Below are 20,063 nucleotides of genomic sequence, written 5' to 3'. Positions count from 1 at the left end.
CATGGGAAGCCTTAAGGAGTTTTTCTAAGAGAATATTTCCATACATTATGTTTTCATTTCCATTTTAGGTAGCTGAGCCTCTGTGGGGTTGTTGATGGCAGTGGTGTTAGATTTTGGTGGGAAATGTATCTCTTTGCCTTTCGTTAAATGTTACTTTGCAGGCATATGAAAGCTTGTCATCAATATTTTACCAAAATTCACTTCTGTAAGAGCCCACGCTTCTAAGATGTGTTGTCATCTCAAATCCTTCATTTTGAAAAGATATGTGAAACTCCATTCAGTTATTTGCAATAGTAAAACCAGTCCCGAATCATCTGATAACAGGGCTTGCTATCGAGTCATTAAGATTTCACTTGAATTAGGCTACAGAGAGCAGCTCAACTGAGTGTCATTCTCTTTGCTCCCTTGTAGGTGCTTGTTCCCTAGCAGTGGCATCTGTGACTGAGTTGTGATAAACTCAAAAGTCAAGCCAACCGGAACTTGTCATTTTGTTACCTATGTGTTATATATATGCCCCCAAATACGAGATGGCATGGCATGAGAAAAATTTTCACAGAAAACTTCTAAACAGCATTTGAGACTTGAGGGTCTAATGAATAATTAGATTATATTTGAAAAATTGCTTTATAAAATAAGAATATGAAATTTGAATTATTACTTATTAAAAATGATCACTTTTCCAATTTCAGACACTTTGTAGTGACATGTGGGCGAATAGGCTGTTGAAATGACTCTTTCAGTTGTGCTTTATTTGAAAGTGACTGAAATTCTTTGAATATTTATGATTTATATTCAGTATAATACTACCTTCAATAGTTTTCAAATTTTTATCTTTGTGAGTAATGTTTGAAATGTCTATCATTTTCTGATTTATAAGTGGTTAATTATTCAGATAAATGTTAAATACCTTTTTCTTAGAGGACAAGGTATGGAAAAAAATATACTATACAGGAAAGCAAAATTAATTCACTGTAGTGACCATTAAAATAACCACTGATCAGAGTGATTGTTATAAAAATTTCTTTTACGAATGTTCCCCCAAAGATGAAATCGTTATAAACATGGTTATTTTTTAGATCCACTAGAGGGAGTAATGCTGTACAGATGTGTATTTTTTAATGAAAAAGATTTGTTTGTCATTGAGCTAGTAAATAAATTTGTGGTGATAGTATTGTCAAAATTCAAGAGCCATATTTTAAGTCTTGCTTTTTATTTATGAATGCTACTGGGTGACAGAGTGGTGTGCTCTATACTTGCACACATTTGTCCTACTTCTTTCTCTCCCTTCTAATGTAGTTCCTTAATTTTCTAATTCTGTTACTGTCCTCAGGCAAACCTGATATGCAAATAAGCTTTAGCATTCAAAGATTGAAGCTTCTGAGATTCTGACTTTCATTTTTCTTTTTAGAGAGATTCTATGTTTGGTACAGTAGCCCCATGACAGGGAATAAATGATTACAACTTTGTTTCTACTGCAGCTTTCAAGAGCAAGTCTTCTTCTGACTCTGAACCTACCCCCGCACCTCCTGGTGGTCTCCCTGGACCAGTGCTCTGACTCTGGAGGAACACCAGGGAGGGAAGAAAGAAAACCTTGTCATTGATGCTAAATGATTCCCTCCCAAACAGGAGGTTTCCTCTCATCATCTGTCTTGCATGAAGCAAGGGTAATAAGAGGCTTTAAATTGGAACATGTTTTACTTTTCAAAACTTAAAGAACTTAAACTAATTTATACACATGCTTTTAAAATTTTTACAAAGTACTGAAAGTCTGATAGTGAAAAGCACAGCACTGTGCTGTTTGTCCCCTCCTCTCATGTCACTGCTTAGAGCAATCACTTTATAAAATAAAATTTCTATTGAGGTGGAATTTACCTACAGTGAAATACACAGATAAAGTCTTCAAACCAATTGGTTCTGATAAAAGGGTACAGTTGTGTAACTACCACCACACTCAAGATGGTTCATCTCTGTCACACCAGAAAATGTCTCCATGACCCCTTCTGTCATACTATACAGGAAAGCAATATTAATTCACTACGGTGGTTGTTAAAATGACTACCGATTAGTGACTGTTAGAGAAATATCTTTTACTATTGTTTCAAAAAAGATGAAATAGTTATAAATACGGTTATGTTTTAGATCTGTTAAAGAGAGTAATGAATTTAAATTGATCAGCTTTTTTCATTTATTTCCTGTGGTCGTGAAACCATTATCTAAGAAACCCAAGGTCACTAAAATTTATTCCTATGTTTTCTTCTAAGAGTCTTAGAGTTTTAGCTGTTACATTGAGATCTGCGATCCATTTTGAGTTAAATTTTGTGTATGGTGTGACATAAAGGTCTACATTTATCCTTTGCATGTGGCTGTCCAGTTATCCCAGCACCATTTGTTGAAAAGATTGTTCTTTCCCCCATAAGATTGCCTTAGTACCCTTGTTGGAAATCAGTTGACCGTGAACATAAAAGCTTATTTCTGGACTCTTAATCCTCTTCCATTGATCTAAATGTCTATCCTTATGTCAGTACCACACTGACTTGATTACAGGAGCTTTGTAGTAAGTTTTGAAATGAGGATATATAAGTCCTCCAACTTTATTCTTCATCTTCCAGATTGTTTTAGCTATTCTGTGTTCTTTGCATTTCTATTTGAACTTTAGACCAACTTTTCAATTTCTGCATAAAAAGCTGATGGGGATGTTAATAGGAATTGCACTGAGTCTTAGATCAATTTGCAGAGAATCGCCATCTTAATAATATTGAATCTTCCAATCCAGGAGGATATAACACCTCTCCATTTAGATCTTCTTTAATTTGTTTCAACAATGTTTTGTAGTTTTTAGAGTGTAAGGTTTGTACTTCTTTTGTTAAATTTATTCCCAAGTATTTTATTCTTTTTGATTCCATATTATGAATGAAACTGCTTTCTTCATTTCATTTCAGATTGTTCATTGCTCGGGTATAGAAATACAATTGATTTTTGTGTGTTGATCTTCTATTCTGCCACCTTCCTGAACCCATTAGTTGTAGTTATTTTTAAAAAGTGGATTCCTTAGGATTTTCTGTATACCAGATTATGTTGTCTGAGAATAAAGATAGTTTTATCTCTGCCTTTCCAGTCTCGGTGCCTTTTATTTTATTTTATTTTTCTTGCCTAATTTCCCTGGCTAGAACCTCCGGTACAATGCTGAGTAGAAGTGGTTAAGAGTAGACACCTTTGCCTTGTTCCTGATCTTAAGAGTAAAGCACTAAGTCTTTTAGTTAGCAGAGATTTAAAATTTTTGATGAAGTGAGATTATCAAAAATTTTCTTTTACAGTTACTGTTTATATGTTCTAAGAAATCTTTGCCTTCTTCAAGGTTGTGAAAAATTTCTCCTATGTGTTCTATAGAAGTTTTGTAGCTTATCTTACAAGTTTAGGCTTATGATCCATTTCAAATTAATTTTTATATATGGTGTGAGGTAGGAGGTGAGATTCTTTTTAAAAAAATTGTTAACTATATCTATATATAAAAAGACATACTCACATCTATATGTCCAATTGTTCTAGTATCATTTGTTGACAAGACTATTCTTGACTTCATTGAGTAACATTTGCATCTTTATTGAAAATTAAATAAACGTATTTTCCAGGGCTACATATATACTAGGGTTATGTTGGCCTCATAAAAGGCATTCTTTCCTCTCTTTTCTGAAATAGTTTTTATAAAACTGGTATTATTTCTTCCTTTTAAATAATTGATAAAATTTACCAGTGAAATTATATGAGCCTGGAGTTTTTCTTCTTTACAGGATGGTTTTTGGTTATGAGTTCAATTTCCTTAATAGATAGAGGGCTATTCATATTTTCTGTTTCTTCTTGAGTCTCTTTTGGTAAGTCGTACTTTTCAAGGAATTGATCCATGTCGTCTAAGTTGTCAAATTCATTGTCATAAAGTTGTTTGTATTATCACATAATTCTCCTTTTAATTTTTTAAGAATTTGTAATGATAAGTCCCTTTTCATTTCTGATATTGGTTGTTTCTATTTTTCTTGATTAGTCTTACTTATTCTTATCAATTTATTAGTATTTTCAAGAAACTAACTTTTGGATTTGTTAATTTCTTTCTTTTTGTCTTTTTTGTATTTGTTCTTTTTCTGGATTCTTAAAATATTAACTTTGAATATTTATTTTAAATCATTCTTCTTTCCTAAAATAGACATTTACATTGTAAATTTCTTTCTAAGCACAGTTTTAGCTACTTTTTCTAATTTTGTATATCGTCTTACTTATCATTTAGTTTTAAATACTTTATCATTTCCATTGTGTTTTCCTCTTTGATCTGTTATTTGGAAGTATGCTGTTTAATTAACAAATATTTGAAGATTTTTCTAGATGTCTTCCTGTTATTGGTTTGTAATCTTATTCTGTTGTGGTTAGAAAGCATCTTCTTTGAGATTTCACTTTTTGACATTCATTGAGACTTATTTTAAGGCCCAGCATATGGTCCTGTCTTGGTGAATGTTGCACACGCACTTGAAAACAATATGCATTCTGTATTTATTAAGGACAGTGTTCTGTAAGTGTTAATTAGATAAAGTTGTTTGATAGTGTTCTTCAGGTTTTCAGTCTACTTGCTCTATCAATTACTGAAAAAAGGGTGTTAAAATATCCAACTATGATTGTGGGGTAGTTTACTTCCCTCTCTACTTCTGTTAGTTTTTGCTACATCTATTTTAAAGTGCTGTTACTAGGTAGACACACATTTAGGATAATTATATATTCCTAATGAATCACTCTTTTATCTCTATGAAATATTCTGCTTTATATCTAGTAATACTCTTTGTCTTGAAGTGTACTTTTCTGATATTAAAATAGCTATGGCAACTTCCTTATGCTTACTGTGTGCATGGTATATATCCTTCCACACTGTTACTTTCAACCACACTTCACTTCTATATTTAAAGTGCATCTTTTATAAGTAGCATACTTATTGCTGGTTATTGCTTATGTATACAGTCTGACATTCTTTGCCTTTTAATTAAAATTATACTTCATTTACATTTAATGCAATTACTTCTGTGGTTTTCTACCATTTTGTTATTTGTTTTGTTTTCTCCCTCTGTCCTTCTTGATCCTTTTATTCTGCCTTCTTTTGGATTAATTGAATGTTTTTTGGGTTTCATTTTATTCACTCTATTGGGTTTTTTTATAGCTGCACCTATTTTTATTTTTTAGTGGCCCCTCTAAGACTAGGAATATGCATCCTTAACTTATCAAAGACTATTTAGAATTATATTGTAGCATCTCTCATGGAAAATTTCACATCTGGCACTTTTTGTTTCACATCTCACACTTTCCACTTCACAGTTACCTCTCACTTCACCAATGTGGGCACTGTACAGTAGAATCATTTCATTTATCTGCTCCCTTTACCCTGTCCTTTAAGCTATTGTTGTCATATCTCTTATTTCTACAGACTTTATAAACCTCACCTTACAGTGCTATTCTTTTGCTTTAAACAGTCATTTTAAAAATCAAATTATGGGAAGAAAAAGGCCTGGGTATATTTACCCAGTTATTTATCATTTCTAGTGTTCTTTATTCCTCTGGATTAAAATTTCTTTCTGGTATCTGTTTTCTTTCACCTGAAGAAGTTCTTGTAGCATTTCTTGTAGTACATGTCAAATCGTGCTGACAAATTCTTTTAGCTTTCATTTATCTGAAAATATCTTTTTTCCATCTCATATTGAGAGGATATGTTCACTGAATATAGAATTCAGTGTTGATGACATTTTTCTTCAGCACTTTAGAGGTGTCCTTCCATTGTCAACTGGCCTCCGTTATTTCCTGTGAGACATCAGTGTGTATTGTCCTCTGTGTGTAATGTGTCTTTTTTCCCCCTCTGGCTGCTTTCAACACTTTCTTTTTATGTATAGTTTCCAGCAATTTGACTATGATGGGACTAAGTGTGATTTTCTTGGTGTATGTTCATCTTCTTAAATTTGTAAGTTTTGTTTCTGTGTTTTTGTTTTACTAGATTTGGGAAATTTGGGGCCATTATTTTTTCAAAAATTTTTTGCTCCTTGCTCTCTCATGTGGGAACTTCAGTTGCACATATTGTTAAGCTACGTGATATTCTCTCAGAGTTCATTGAGACTTTGTTATTTTTTTTTTAACTTTTTAATCTCTGTTCTTCATACTGAATAACTTTTATTGATCCATTTTAAAGCATGCTTTCCCTCCCTTCTGCCATATCTAATCTTTTGTTAAGATTACTCAATAAATTTTTAACTTCAGATACACTTTTCAGTTCTAAAATTTCTGTATTTGCATTTCTCTGCTGAAATTTTCTTTAATTCTTTGAATATTTTATAATAACTGCTTTAAAGTCCTTGTCTACTAATTTTAACATGTGGGATCATCAGTTCTATTTTTAACTGAGTGAGTTACCGCCCTTTGACTATTGGTTACATTTTCCTGTTTCTTTGTATGTCTAAAATTTTTTTTAATGATACTGGACATTTTGCATGATACATTGTAGAAACTCTGGATTCTGTTGTAGTTTTCTGAAGAGTTTTTCTTTTGTTTTATCAAGCAGTCTAGTTAGTGACTAATCACTTTGAGCTTGAGGATTCTTCATTTTATACTTTGTTAGGGTGTGTTTTCCCCTTACTCTTGCGGCACACCCTTAATCCTAGGACATAGTCTTACTTCTAAAGCGTAGCCCTTCTGTGTAGTTTTAATGGAAAGTTTGAGTGTTTACCAAGTTTCTCTAACTTGGCAGGATTCCAAATCCAAACTGTCTCCCCTGCAGTGGATAGCAGCTGACATCTCTGCTCAATTTTTTCAATCTTCCAGCTGTTTCTTTCTAGCAGGCTTCTTAGAGTTTCCCTGTATGTGCACAGTTCAGGGTCAGCTAAGGATTTAAGTGGAATTTATATGCAAATCTGGTGATTCCCCATTCCATGGCTCCTTTTTTTCTCTTGTTTTTCTCCCCTCAATTTTTAGCTTCTCTGGCTGCTTCAAACCCTAACACTTCAGGTCACCTCAGGCTTTCTGTTTCAGTTTTAGCTGTTTCACCTTTTGCAGACTAGTGAGTGCCTCCAGGGAAAATTAATAAAAACATGGATCTCAGCTAGTACAATTCCCTTCTTTCAAGGGTTGAATCCTTTCCTTTTTATACCTGCTTTGGGTCACTTTCTAGTGCCTTCAAATAGTTTTAAATATTTTTTCCAGAGGTGATAATTATTATTTACAGCAGTATCAGTCTGATACAATGTAGTCTTTCATTATCGAAACCACAATTTCACAGCAATCATGTTTAACCATTTCTGGCATAAAATCTTTGAATTTTTTGCCATACTCTAAATACTATGCTTATGCTTATATTTCTTTAATATCTCAATTTTTAAATTATTTAGTAATTTTCTGCTGTGTTAAAATGAAATTGAGATGAAATTTAACTCAATTTGTATGTCTTTCACCTTCTCTGGGCTCTCTCATACCAATATAGTTACATCATTATTTTTGGTTATTTTATTACTTTTGTAACTTTATTTTTATTTTTTTAATTAAAAAAAAATTTTTTTTAAAAGATGACCAGTAAGGGGATCTTAACCCTTGACTTCATGTTCTCAGCACCACGCTCACCCAGTGAGCTAACCGGCCATCCGTACATGGGATCCGAACCCGTGGCCTTGGTGTTATCAGCACCACACTCTCCCGAGTGAGCCATGGGCCGGCTCACTTTTGTAACTTTAAATAACCTTATTAAACCTTTACTTCTTATTTCATCAGCTTTGGACAGTTATTTTGATTATCCACATGGTAAAATGAGAATACTAGCAATCCTAACTTTCCATCTCCCTTGTTTATTTATTTATTTATTTATTTATTTATTTATTTATTTATTTATTGCCTATCCATCCCCCAACTTCTGTGAGCTGTGCCTTTATTTTTCCATTGACAAGTGTAATGGCACGTACTTTCTGTCACATAAACACAGTTATGGCTTATGTAACTTGCCTATGGCTTGATCCAAGATTTATTAATTCAACAAATATTTATTGAGGACCCACCCTGAGCAAGTGCCTGTCCTTGCTGCTGGGGAGACTACAGTGAGCACAGTAGAGAATACCTGCCCTCATAGAACATATTTTCTAGCGGGTGGACACAGAAAACAAACAAGATGAAGAAGCAAAATATATAGTGTACTGACTGTTCCTAGGAGAAAAATTAAGCTAGGAAGGGGTCCAGAAAACATGTTTGTGTGTGTGTGTGCATGTGTGTTGCAATTTAGAGAGAATTGTCAGGAAATGTCTCTCTAAAATGTGATATTTGAGGAAAGCCCTGAAGAAGCTAAGGGAATAAGCTATCTGGATACGTGGGAGAGTTCCAGGCAGCAAGTGCATGTAAAAAGTACATATTATATGCTCTGAAGCCAGGAAGAGACTAGGATTACATTCCTTCTCAGCAATTTCAGTGTCCGTGCTCCTGTGCCACTCACAGAAGAATGTCTAAAAGAATTTGTTCTTACGCTCAGCTAATTGCTCACAATTTTGTCGCATTTTGCACATTATATTTAGGTCATATCTTTCTTGTGTAATTCCCTCCACTGCCTTTGCTTGTTACTCTTCTTTGTTCTAGATGAGAGAAGAAACATGTTTTCTTCATTGTATCACTAATACCTTCCAGGTTTTTAATTTCATTATTTAGAATTTATTCCATTCTTTTTTCAAGTTCACTGACTTCTGCTCAAATCTGCCCTAATTTTACAATATTTTGTCATGACTTTATCGTGAAGCTATTAGTTTTTCCTAGAGTTTTAGTTGTCTTTCCTTTTTTGCCTTGCAGTCTATGAATTTTTCATGTTCTCGGTTATTACAAAGCCCAGTCGTACTCTCCTATGCAATTCCCCCACTTGCCCCCTGGAGCTCTCCTCGTGGAAGCCTGCTGTCTTCCTGCTCTAGGCGGGGCTGGTAGCTCCACTGGCTGCTATACAACTGGTTCCTCCCTGCTCTCCAAGTTCCATGTCTTCTTCTACATCAGGTGGATGTAATGCAGGACTAAATCCTTATGTAACTTCTTCAGGAGTATATAGGAGGAAAACTTTCTCAACATGTTCATATCTGAAAACTGCCTTTATTTTGCCATTAAACTTGGTTGATAATTTGGCTGGATATAGAATTCTAGACATATAATAAGTTTTTCTCAGAAATTTGAATGTCACACTCCATTGTCCTCTGGTATCTAGTACTGCTGATGAGAAATTTAATATGAGTCTGATTCTTTTTTTTTTATAGCTGATTTTTTAACTGTCAGGAGTCTTTTCAAATCTTCTTTTCTTCTCGAGATTTCACAATGGTGTATTTAGTTTGGGCCTTTACATTCAGCTTGCTTAGTCTTTGAGAGGCCCTTTTACCTTGAGGACTGATACTCTGCCCATGTGCCAAGGGCAGAATTAATACCTGGCTGCTGGGTTTGTTTTTGAATTTGGAATTGACGAGGCATATGCCAGGGTTGACTATTCAGAATACAGAACCTTTAATTAATTCCCTATTTCCAGCCCCACTGCTCCCTCTGTGGTTGTCAAGCTTGATAATTCTGAGTCTAGAACCAAACCTTTGTGAAACTCTGGTTTGATCCCTTTCCTGTTCTCTTTACAGTGTGGGAGTGAATCTTTTCTATTCTTTTACCATTATTTCGCTGGGGTCTCAGGAGGAAGAGTGCGCCAGATGTCTTCCATCTCCTCTTCATCCTTCTCTACCTTATCCTTGTTCTAGGAGGCTGATCTGCATAGATACATTAACCAAATTCCTTGCCATCTGCCTTCCAATTGGATCCAGCCAATGGGGAGCCCAGCAGAAGATCAGAGAGAGGAAAGGGTAAGGCCAGGGTATTGATTCCTTTGGCAACCTCCCTGTGAGGTTGTCTTGGACTGACTGAGTCCTTTAGTAAGGGCCACAGCTTTTTCTAGGTGGCCTCTTCACACAAGACTGTGGCTTGAGATAGCAGAGGCCTCACCTTTTGAGGTTAATTATGGCAAAGGACCCCTGCTCTTTATGACTGTGTGTACTGCCATCCTGTGTGACTTCCCTGAACCCTGCCCACATCATTGTGAGTAACTCCTCTGTTAAACTCTCCCTGATGGATTCTATTTGAGTGTGCTTCTATTTCCTGATAGGACTCTGGCTAATGCAAAGAGGACATAAATCGTGACTGCCTGGTCTACTATACTGAGCCAAGAAATATTAGATAGTTCTTAAAGCACATAAATTTTTTATGTGGACTTTTTAGTTGTCTTTTGCAACCTTTGTAAGACAGTTAGGTTCTAATCCTCTATCACCATTCTGGTTCACTGTTTGTTAGGGGATTCTGGGGTTTCCCTATAATTTTACAGTATTTGTTGGTCATAAAGGCCTTTAGAGAGCAGAACTCCCAGGATGAGGGGTTGTAACTAGCACTAACTTGGACCGAATCATTCAGGCATACCCTGGAGTCTGTTTATGTCCTTGAAATTTTAGCTTATAATTTTGCACCTGCTTCTAGGTGGCAGCACCTTGTTACTGACCAATGACCAAGCAGGAAGGGTCTCCTCAGATGAATATGACAAACCCAACTCTTGAATTGTTTCTCTTTCAGACACAAGGAATTCAGGAATCATTTGTGTGTACATCTACCTCATCCTCCAGTCTGACATCCCTGATGGCAGGGCCTGTGTCCTCATTAAGTTTGTATTGCCAACAGCCAGTCCAGAGGCTTCCCAGAGCAGGAGTGAAAAGATTATTTGTATAATGAAGGAAACTGTCCTTGGGGAGCTATAAAACCACAGCCCCAGTTGAAGATCTTCTCTTCTACTCCCCCTGTCCAGTTTTGCTCCATAAATAAATGACTAGGGGGCTCTGAAACCTCTGTGAAGGCTATTCATCTTAGTCCACAGACCCCTGTGTGAAGGAAATGAAGCTTCCCTTTATTTCCTCTAAATCAAAATAAATTGGATTCTGAATTCCCACATGACTGGGTTGGAGGAAATTTGATACCAGCCATCCTGGGGAGTAGGAATGGAGTGTCTCACAGCAACGTGAAGGCTTTCTTGGTGCCTGACGATGGGGGAAGGGACCCATCTTCAGTCCATCGCAATCACACTGATGACCTCATATCCAAGTCAGGCACTTCCTTGAAGGCAGGCAGCTCTACTGTTCTGTCGTGAGCTTGGCCCTGGGATTTTAGCACAAACTGGGAGCCTGGGCCCAGACTCTGGCCAAGCCAGTGCTTCCCTCTGAGACCTAGTTGTCCCTGCTGCTTGTGGCATCTGCAGACTCAGTCTCTCTGCAGATGGGCAACTCATCTCTCTCTGTCTGTGCCCTGCCCCAGCCCCACAGGTTCTGCCTCTCTCTCTCTTGCCTCTCTTCCCTGTCATTATCTCCTCAAGGAGACTGGGCTTCTGTACAACAAAAGCAAGGAAAGTTATTTGCCAATAAGACACTTCTGGCCCTTTAGGACACAGTGTAAGCTCATTTCTCAGTTCCTTCCCCTGCCTGGGCAGGACTGGTAATTGGTTGGGACGCTCTGACCAGTCAGTGGCTGTGCTGGTCAGGTTGTTGATGTTCTGGACTCGTGCCTATGTCTGGGCGTTTGTGTGGGAAGTGTTTGTCACTTCCCTTGCTGCAAGCTTGGACTCCTGTCTCACAGCCCAGTTGTGTTGAAATAAATGGCAGTGGAGTGGTTGCTGATAAATGTTTGTTTCTTTCCTTTGCTTTCCCCTTCTTGTTCATAATTGTAATTTTTCTCTCTACTGCACTGCAAATTCCTCGTTTTATTAGTTTTATTATTCCTCTTTATATCTCCTATACCTGGCAAGTAGCAAATACTCAATAAATGTTGGTGGAATTCAGTCTGCTTCCTTACCTGGATATTTGGTCTAGCCAGGTCTGTACCGGGTTTAAGCTGCCATTTTGTCTTCTTAGGCAGAGTGAGGAAAAATCTTTCTCTACCTCTAGATTGTATGCTTAAAGAAGGAAAAGGGAAAATTTAAGGGACTGGTGTCCCTCCTCAATGGTAGTTCGGGCCTGTCAGCTGTGTTGGGTTGTGTGAATGCTGGGCCTTTCCTTCCTTCCGTGGAGGATTTCTCCAGAACCCTGAACTCTGCACCTCCTCACAGATGCTCACAGGCATTTCTCCATCTCTTCTGAGCTCTTAAGGGATAAATCTGCTAACTCTAGAAATGGAATTGATTCTAAAGTTCTGAATTCAATGAAATACAGCCAATGGCCTCTTAAGTAACTTTTTTCAGGTAGTAAAATAGTATACAATAGTATAATTCGTTATGGAAAATTTGAAAAATATGGATGTGTATGTTTATACATATGTTTTGTATTTTCTGCCTCCACAGCATCTTCATTTGGGTGTTTAATAAGGCATCGGCCCAAACCACCCTAAAACCTGCACCTTCTCCAGACTTGCCCATCTCAGGACTGGGTGACATTTTTCTTTCAGTGCTCAGTCATCCTGGAATCCATTCCTTTTCTCTCGCCCCCACATCTAACCATCAGCAAATCCTGTCTTTTCTGTCTTCAAAACCCACCCAGAACCTAAGCACTTTTCACAGAGTCCTGCCACTTTCCTTTTCCAGACCATTGCCAGCTCTCATCTGGATCACTGCAGAGCCTCAGAGGGCTCCCCGCACTGTAGCCTGGACCCTGTACATTCTATTCTCTGAAAGCAGCCAAGAATGTCTGTTTCTGGCATAAGGGAGATACAGGGGCCCAGTTTACCCTCCTGCCAGGAAAAACTGGAAAACCAGTCAAAATATATGAAACAATATATTGGTTTTATAATAAACTCATATTAAATTTGTACATACGCGTGGATTTGATTCTAAACCTAATCTGTTCCACTGGTATGACTGTCTAATCCTCCACTTGTAACATACTTTAATTATTGAAACTTAATAATAGGTTTATATCTGGTATGATAAAACTCACTCCATTACCTTTCTTTTGCATAGTGCTCATGGCTGAATCAGGTATTTCTCTTCCCAGGCAAATTCCATAAGGATTGTATTGGAATTGCTGAGGATTAATGGATTTCTTTCAATATTAAACCTATTTATGTAAGAATACAGAAAATACTATACAGCCTTGATTACTGTAGCTATATGAGGACCCTTCAAAAGTTCATGGAAATATTCATATTATCTTTTAATTCTTATTTTTCCATGAACTTCTTGAAGTAGCCTCATTTAATAATATAATAAGTCTTACAATTGGGTAGACTGATTCTTCCCACTTTATTCTTCTTTTTCAATATTGTTTTAGTTATTTTAGTTTCTTTGCCTTTTCGTTTAAACTTTAGAGTAAGCTTGTCTATACCTACAAGATTTCTATTTATCGAGTTTTTTATGGTCTACAGTGAAGTTTTATGGTTTTTCCCCATATACTCTAGCACATTTGCTGTTAAGTATGTTCTTAGATATTTGATTGTTTATTGTCACTGTGAATAGAATTATTTTGCCATCATATTTTCCAATTAAATATTGTGATTGCTTTTTATGTATTTATTTTGTAACTGGCCAGTTTGCAAAATCGTGTGGACTGCTCAAATAGTTCTTTTTTTGTTGATTCTGATTCTTCTTAAGTCTTCTTTGATCCATGGATTATTTAGAAGTTTGTTGTTTAGTTTCCAAGTGTTTGGGGATTTTCCTATTATCTTTTTGTTGATTTCTGGTTTGATCCCTTTGTGGTCAGAAAACACATCCTGTAAGATTTCAATTCTTTTAAATTTATTAAATTTGTTTGTATGGTCCAAGATATGGTCTATCTTGGTAAATGTTTCACAGACACTTGAACAGGATGTGTATTCTGCTGTTGCTGGGTGAGGTGTTCTGCATATGTTTATTAGATTCTGTTGGTTGATTATATTGCTCAGTTCTCCTATATCCTTGCTGATATTCTGTCTAGTTTTTCTCTCAGTTGCTGAGAGGGAGGTCTCCACCTATAACTGTGAATTTTTATATACCTCCTTTTAATTCTATCAGGCTTTGCCTCATTTATTTTGTAGGTCTCTTGTTTGGTGCATATACAATATAAACTGCTGTCTTCTTGGTGGATTGACCCCTTTATCGGTATGTACTGCACCTCTCTATTTGGTTATTTTCATTGCTCTAAAGTCTACTTTATTTGCTGTTAATATAGCCATTCCTGTTTTCTTTTGAGTAACATTTGCATGGCATATATTTTTCTATCCTTTTACTTTTAATCTACCTACATCATTATTTTTGAAGTGAGTTGCTAATAGATAGCATATAGTTGGGTCATGTTTTTCAATCTACTCTGCATATCTCTGCTTTTAATTACTGTATTTGGGCCACTTATGTTAATTGTAACCAGAAAGAATGCAACAGTGTACTACAGTATAAGTTCCTGGAGTGTGAGCCTTGTCAAGGGAATGAGATTCTTTTGACGTGAACTCAGGGACATGGGGAAGATACAACACCGTGTGTGCTGATTTCAGTGGAACATCTAGCCAGAAGATCCCATTAGGAACCTATGACTGAAATGAGACATGAGGCCTTGTTGATAAGGCTTCAGGTAGATGCACTCCTGGCTGAATTACCAGGTCAGATTTGCATCCTTGTGATTTGCAGGAGGCCTCTTGTGGCAGACCTATGCTTGTGCCTGGGCCTGTCTTTGTCTTTTTAAAAAAATAAGTACATTCTAAGATGTTGATGGGGAAGGGAAGGGGTGGCATAACTGGCCCACAGCTGGCTCCTCAGCCCCCATCTCAGGACCCTGGGGCTTCTAGCTCCATTGTTGGCCTGGATGCAGTTGGTGGTGGGCAGGGCTGAGGCCCACAGGCTGCCTTCTCAGACTCTCAGGGGCTTCCACTCCAGCTCTATAATTGTCTCAAGTATTTCTCATATATACATTTAAAACCACATAAGTTAGAAAGTGTTATAATTTCTTATTTGACTAGCAAAAGGAATTTAGAAAACTCAAGGGGCAAAGGAAAATGTACTATACTTAGCCATACTTTTACTCTTTCCATTGTTCTTTCTTCCAGATATTCCAAGATTTATTCATTTATCATTTCATTTCTGCTTAGAGAACTTCCTTTAGCCATTCTTTTAGGGTAGCTTGCTGGCAACAAATTCTCTTAGTTTTCCTTAATCTGAAAATGTCCGGATGTCCCTCCCCTTCATTCCTAAAGGATATTCTCACTGGATATAAAATTGTGACAGTCCTTTACTTTCAGCACTTGAAAATTGTTGTTCCACTTCCTTCTGACCTCCATGGTTTCTGTTGAGAAATCTGCAGTTACTCAAGTTCTTCTACAGGTGATTTTTTACTTCTCTCTCACATTCTGCTAAAAGCAAAGAAAGATACATTCTTTGCCTTTAGCTTTCAAAAGTTTGACTATAATGTGTCTTACTGTGCATTTCTTTAGGTTTATTCTGTTTTGAGTATGCTCAGTTTCTTGAATCTACAGGCTTATGTCATTTGCTAACTTTGGGGAGTTTTTAGCCATTATTTATTTATCTATTTTTAAATTACTTAATTAATTAATTTTAAATTTTTTATTGAAACAAAATTGATTGTACATATTTTGGGGGCTCGACATTGAGATATGTTGATCAAATCAATATTACTAGCATATATATTGTTACAAATTCTAGTTATTCTTTATACCCCTTGTCCAATCTCTCCCCATCCTCCTCCTTCTCCCCCCTCCCCCCTCTAATTGCCCTAGATTTCTTCTCTCCCTCTGAAAGAATAATGGTTACTCTGTTGATTTGTTGCCTAGATGATCTGTCCAATGCTGAAAGGTGTGGTCAGGTCCCCAAATATTATCATAGAGCAGATGCTTCTTCTGTCACTCTGAAATGGGCTTTGTGGAGAGAGAAATCCTCTTCTTTTCTTTATCTCTGCTGGTGACTCTCCTCCTTGTGTCAATGTACTCCAGTGTCTGGTGGACCATCTGCAGGTGGTTGTGGAGTCTAGCCACGTTTGTGGCAGCCATGGTTATTGTGGTGGCTGTGGTGGGCCACCTACATGGAGGTGATGTTTTTGGCATGCTCCTTGGTGCTGGCAGTATGCCTGGTTGTGAGAAGGGGGTCCAGTCCCTGGCTCCATACCTTGGGTCCCCAGGTGGGTCCTGAGGTACTGGTGCAGTGTGCCTGGTTCTAGGAGGGGCGTCTGGTTCCTGGCTCCATACCTCAGGTCCCTGTCAGGCCCTGAGGCACTGGTAAACTGTTGTTTATCCAAATACTTATCACCTCACTCTTTTCTCCTCTCCTTTTAAGAGTCTGATGAAATGAATGTTAGAACCTTTCATTATAGTCTCATAGGTCTTTGAGGGTCTGTCCACTTTTTTTCAATCTGTTTTCTCTTTGTTGTTCAGATTGGGTAATTTCTATTGTTTTCACTTCAAGTTTACTTATTCTTTCTTTTGTCCATTTTTCTCTGTCCCCTCTATGTTGAACCTATCCACTGAGTTTAGTTTTTTAAAAAAAATTCCGATTACTGTATTTTTCAGTTCCGACATTTTCATTTTATTCTTTTGACTCCATTTCAGCAGGGAGAAAGAGGTACTGCCTCATTACTCCCAGGTGATGGTAGAAGTCTAAGTTTCTACTTGGCCTCTGTTGACACCAGAGGAAAGAGAGGATCTTCATTACTGCTGATTGGGTATGAGAATTCTGGCTCCCCACTAGGTCTCTGATGATACCACCCTGGCTGGGAGGGATAAGAGCGTCTCATTAACACTTTCCACATGGCTTCCACTAACACCACAGGAGGAGGGTTGGGGTGGCCTCATTATTGCTTGGCAGTGGTGAAAGTCTTGACTCTTCTTTAGGTCTCTTTTGACACCACTCCAGCAGGGAGAGTGAGTTGTGCCTCCTCACAGCTAGATAGGGATGGAAATCCCAGCTCCTTACTCAGCTTTCTCTGACATTACCCTGGCAGGGGGTTTGGGGTGCCTCATTATAGCCTGATAAGGATGGATGTCTAGGCTTTCTCTTACCCTTTGCTGACTAGGTAGGACCAAGTTTTTTATGTGGTGAGGTTTTCTCTCACCCTTTGCTGACCAGGTAGGACCAAGTTTTTTATGTGATGTTTGGCTGGAGTAGAGCAATTATTGTCCAAAAGCTTTCCATCTTGCTAGTCTGCCTCTTTTCTGGTCCTTTGGTTAAAAAGAGAAGATTTTTGTTGGGGATATATATATATATTTTTTGTCTGTGTATTTTGGTGTTTCTGGATTGCAGCTTCTTTAGCTATAAGTCTGGGATATCTAAGGTAAAAAGAAAATCCAGAGAACTCACTACTGTCATTTTTGGGGTCCTGAGATCCCTAGACAGTCTGACTTTTTTTCTTCACCTTTAGATTCTTCTTATATTCATTTTATATATAATATCAAGGATTTTTAGTTGTACTTAGCAGGAAGAATAAGGAAAAGTACATTTAAAAGTACATTCCATCCTCCTGGAACTTTATATAGCATTTTATTTCATATCTTTTTTCTTGCTTAGTGTACTAACTAGTATTTCTGGGACAGCATTAAATAATAAAAATAATAACATCTATCCTTCCCTCATTCCTCACTCACTGGGAATGCCTCTAATCTTACCCCATGAGGTTTGACGTGTGGTTTTGAACATTAGTTTGAGACATTAAATCCAGTCAGCATAATTAGATTTGATTAAACAAATATTTAGTAGTACCCGTGATGTACAAGTCACTGCTATAAAGCTAGGAATATAGCTAGCAGGAAATTAGGTCATAATTGTTTTCTGTTATGTTAAAAGTTATCTTTTCCTTTACTATGAGACCCACTTCTATATTAACTCTATGTTTCCCATTCTTTCATCCAGCTGGTCCGCTCTGGACTGGTGGGGGTTTGGAAGGGGAGGGGGAACAAGATGGTTCAAAGTTAGATAAGAGGAATACAAGGTATATTGAGTTATATTAAACCTGGGGGCCTGTCTCGGTGAAGACTCTTGGTGGCAAGTAGCATTCACAAGTTCAAGCTGGCATAGGTAAGCAAGAGCAACTGTATCTATTTTACAGATGCAGGGTCATCTAACAGAGGCGAGTAGGCCATGTAGCTGGGTGTCAGGCCTCAGAAAGAACTCGAATCAGGATCCACCATGACCCTTCATACATAATGTTCTTTCCCTCTCTCTAGGTCCCTTGCCTCCACCTCTCCTAGGGAATCAGCTTTATTCCTCTCTTCTTGCCTTAAAGGCTGTGCTAGACACACCCCAGTTTGTAGGTTCAGGTCTTGTCATTCAAGGAAAAAGTCCAGGCAGAAGAATTTCCTTTGTGATATGACTTTTAATAAAATATGCACATTTTGTCTTCTTCCCCGTTTCCTTTTGTATGCCATTGAGATGACTGGTGGCTGGGGGCCATAGATAGCTTCAAAATGGGGGTTAGTTACCGGAGAGACCAAAGCAGGATTAGAGGGTTGGGACTTTCAGCCCCACCCCCCAACCTCCAGGGAAGAGTGAGGGGCTGAAGGTTGAGTTGATCGCCAATGGACAGTGATGTATGCAAGCATGTCTACATCACAGAGCCTCCATAAAACCGCAAAAGGACAGGGTTCGAATGGGCTTCCAGATAGCTGTAAAGAAGGAGGTTGCTGGAGGTGGCACATACGGAGAGGTCATGGAAGCTCTGTGCTATTTCTCTCATTTTTTACCCTCGTTTCTTCCATCTGGCTGTTCATCTGAATCCTTCATTATATCCTTTATTAATAAACTGGTGAACGTAAGTAAAGTATTTCCCCAAGTTCTATAAGCCACTCTAGCCAGTTAATTGAACCAGAAGAGAAGGTCATGGAAACCCCAATTTACAGCCAGTTGGTCAGAAGCATAGGCCACACTTGTGCTTGCGACTGGCATCTGAAGGAGGGGGCAGTCTTGTGGGACTGAGCCCTCAACTTGTGGGACCTGACACTATCTCCAGGTAGTGTCAGAATTGAATTAGAGGACACCCACTAGTGTCCTTGAAGAATCTATAGAATTGCTCGCTTGGTGTGTGGGGAAATACCCTTACATATCTGGTCACAGAAGTATTGTGTTGATTGTTGAATATGGGAATAAGGAAAACCATTCTGGTTGTTTTTTTCTGTATCACAGATCCTCAGCGTTAGATTGGCTCAGTCAGATCCTTGACTGCCCCTGCTTCAGCCAGCTATGGCCGGACAGCCTGATCATGTGGTACAAACGTTGACTGGAAGGGTTTCACCTTTATACTGGGGGTGGGGTACACCCCCCAAAGATGGAGTGACTATTTTCCTTGTACTATATAATTATGCAGTAATAACATGAAACTACAGAGACTACATAAGTTATCACTTTACACATGCGACAGTATAACTGCACAGAGTAAGTACACTCACGTTGTGCCTCCAAATTAGAGCTTCTGTAAATTGCCATGAGAATGTTTGGCCTGGGGTTGTGACCCTTCCTGGGCTGAGTAGTGCTGTCCTATTGCTGGTGGATTCTCTGCCTTGCCCTGGGTCATAGTATGGCTTATAGCAGAGTCTTTGTCTCTAATTTATATTCACCTTCACTTCTGCCTGGGTTTGTAGATAAATCCAATATAGAAATTCTTTTGAATATAAATACTTCCAAATAAGGGGAGCATATTTTCTAGCCAGCAACAATAAGCCATGAATTCTGCTCTTCCAGAGTAAATCTAATCTTCCCCTTCCCCACCCCCACACTCTTTTTCTTTACTGATTCCTTTTCTTTTTCTTGTATTGATGTAGTAAAGAAATATTTGGTGTAGTTGAGAATGTTGTCTGCTTGCTTCTACCTTATCCCCAATTTTCCTGTACAAACATATGCTTAATTTCTAGGGGCTGCAGCTTGTCATTTTCCATCCTTTTTTACAGGTAGCATCACTCTCTGCTGCTTTCCCTTTTGCTTGGGACAGTATTCTAGCATATTCCACCATTCCAGTCAAAGGTCCTTTCTTCAGGCTGTGCTTTTAGCATTTCGGTGTTCTAAGCAACGTCCTTCTTCTACCACCTCTCTGAGGGTCCTGGTCCTACCTCACCTAGCAGGAATTACATTAAGG

Source organism: Cynocephalus volans, chromosome 10 (genome assembly GCF_027409185.1).
Source record: "Cynocephalus volans isolate mCynVol1 chromosome 10, mCynVol1.pri, whole genome shotgun sequence".
NCBI classification, from domain to species: Eukaryota; Metazoa; Chordata; class Mammalia; order Dermoptera; family Cynocephalidae; genus Cynocephalus; species Cynocephalus volans.
Note: the sequence above shows the minus strand (reverse complement) of the source record.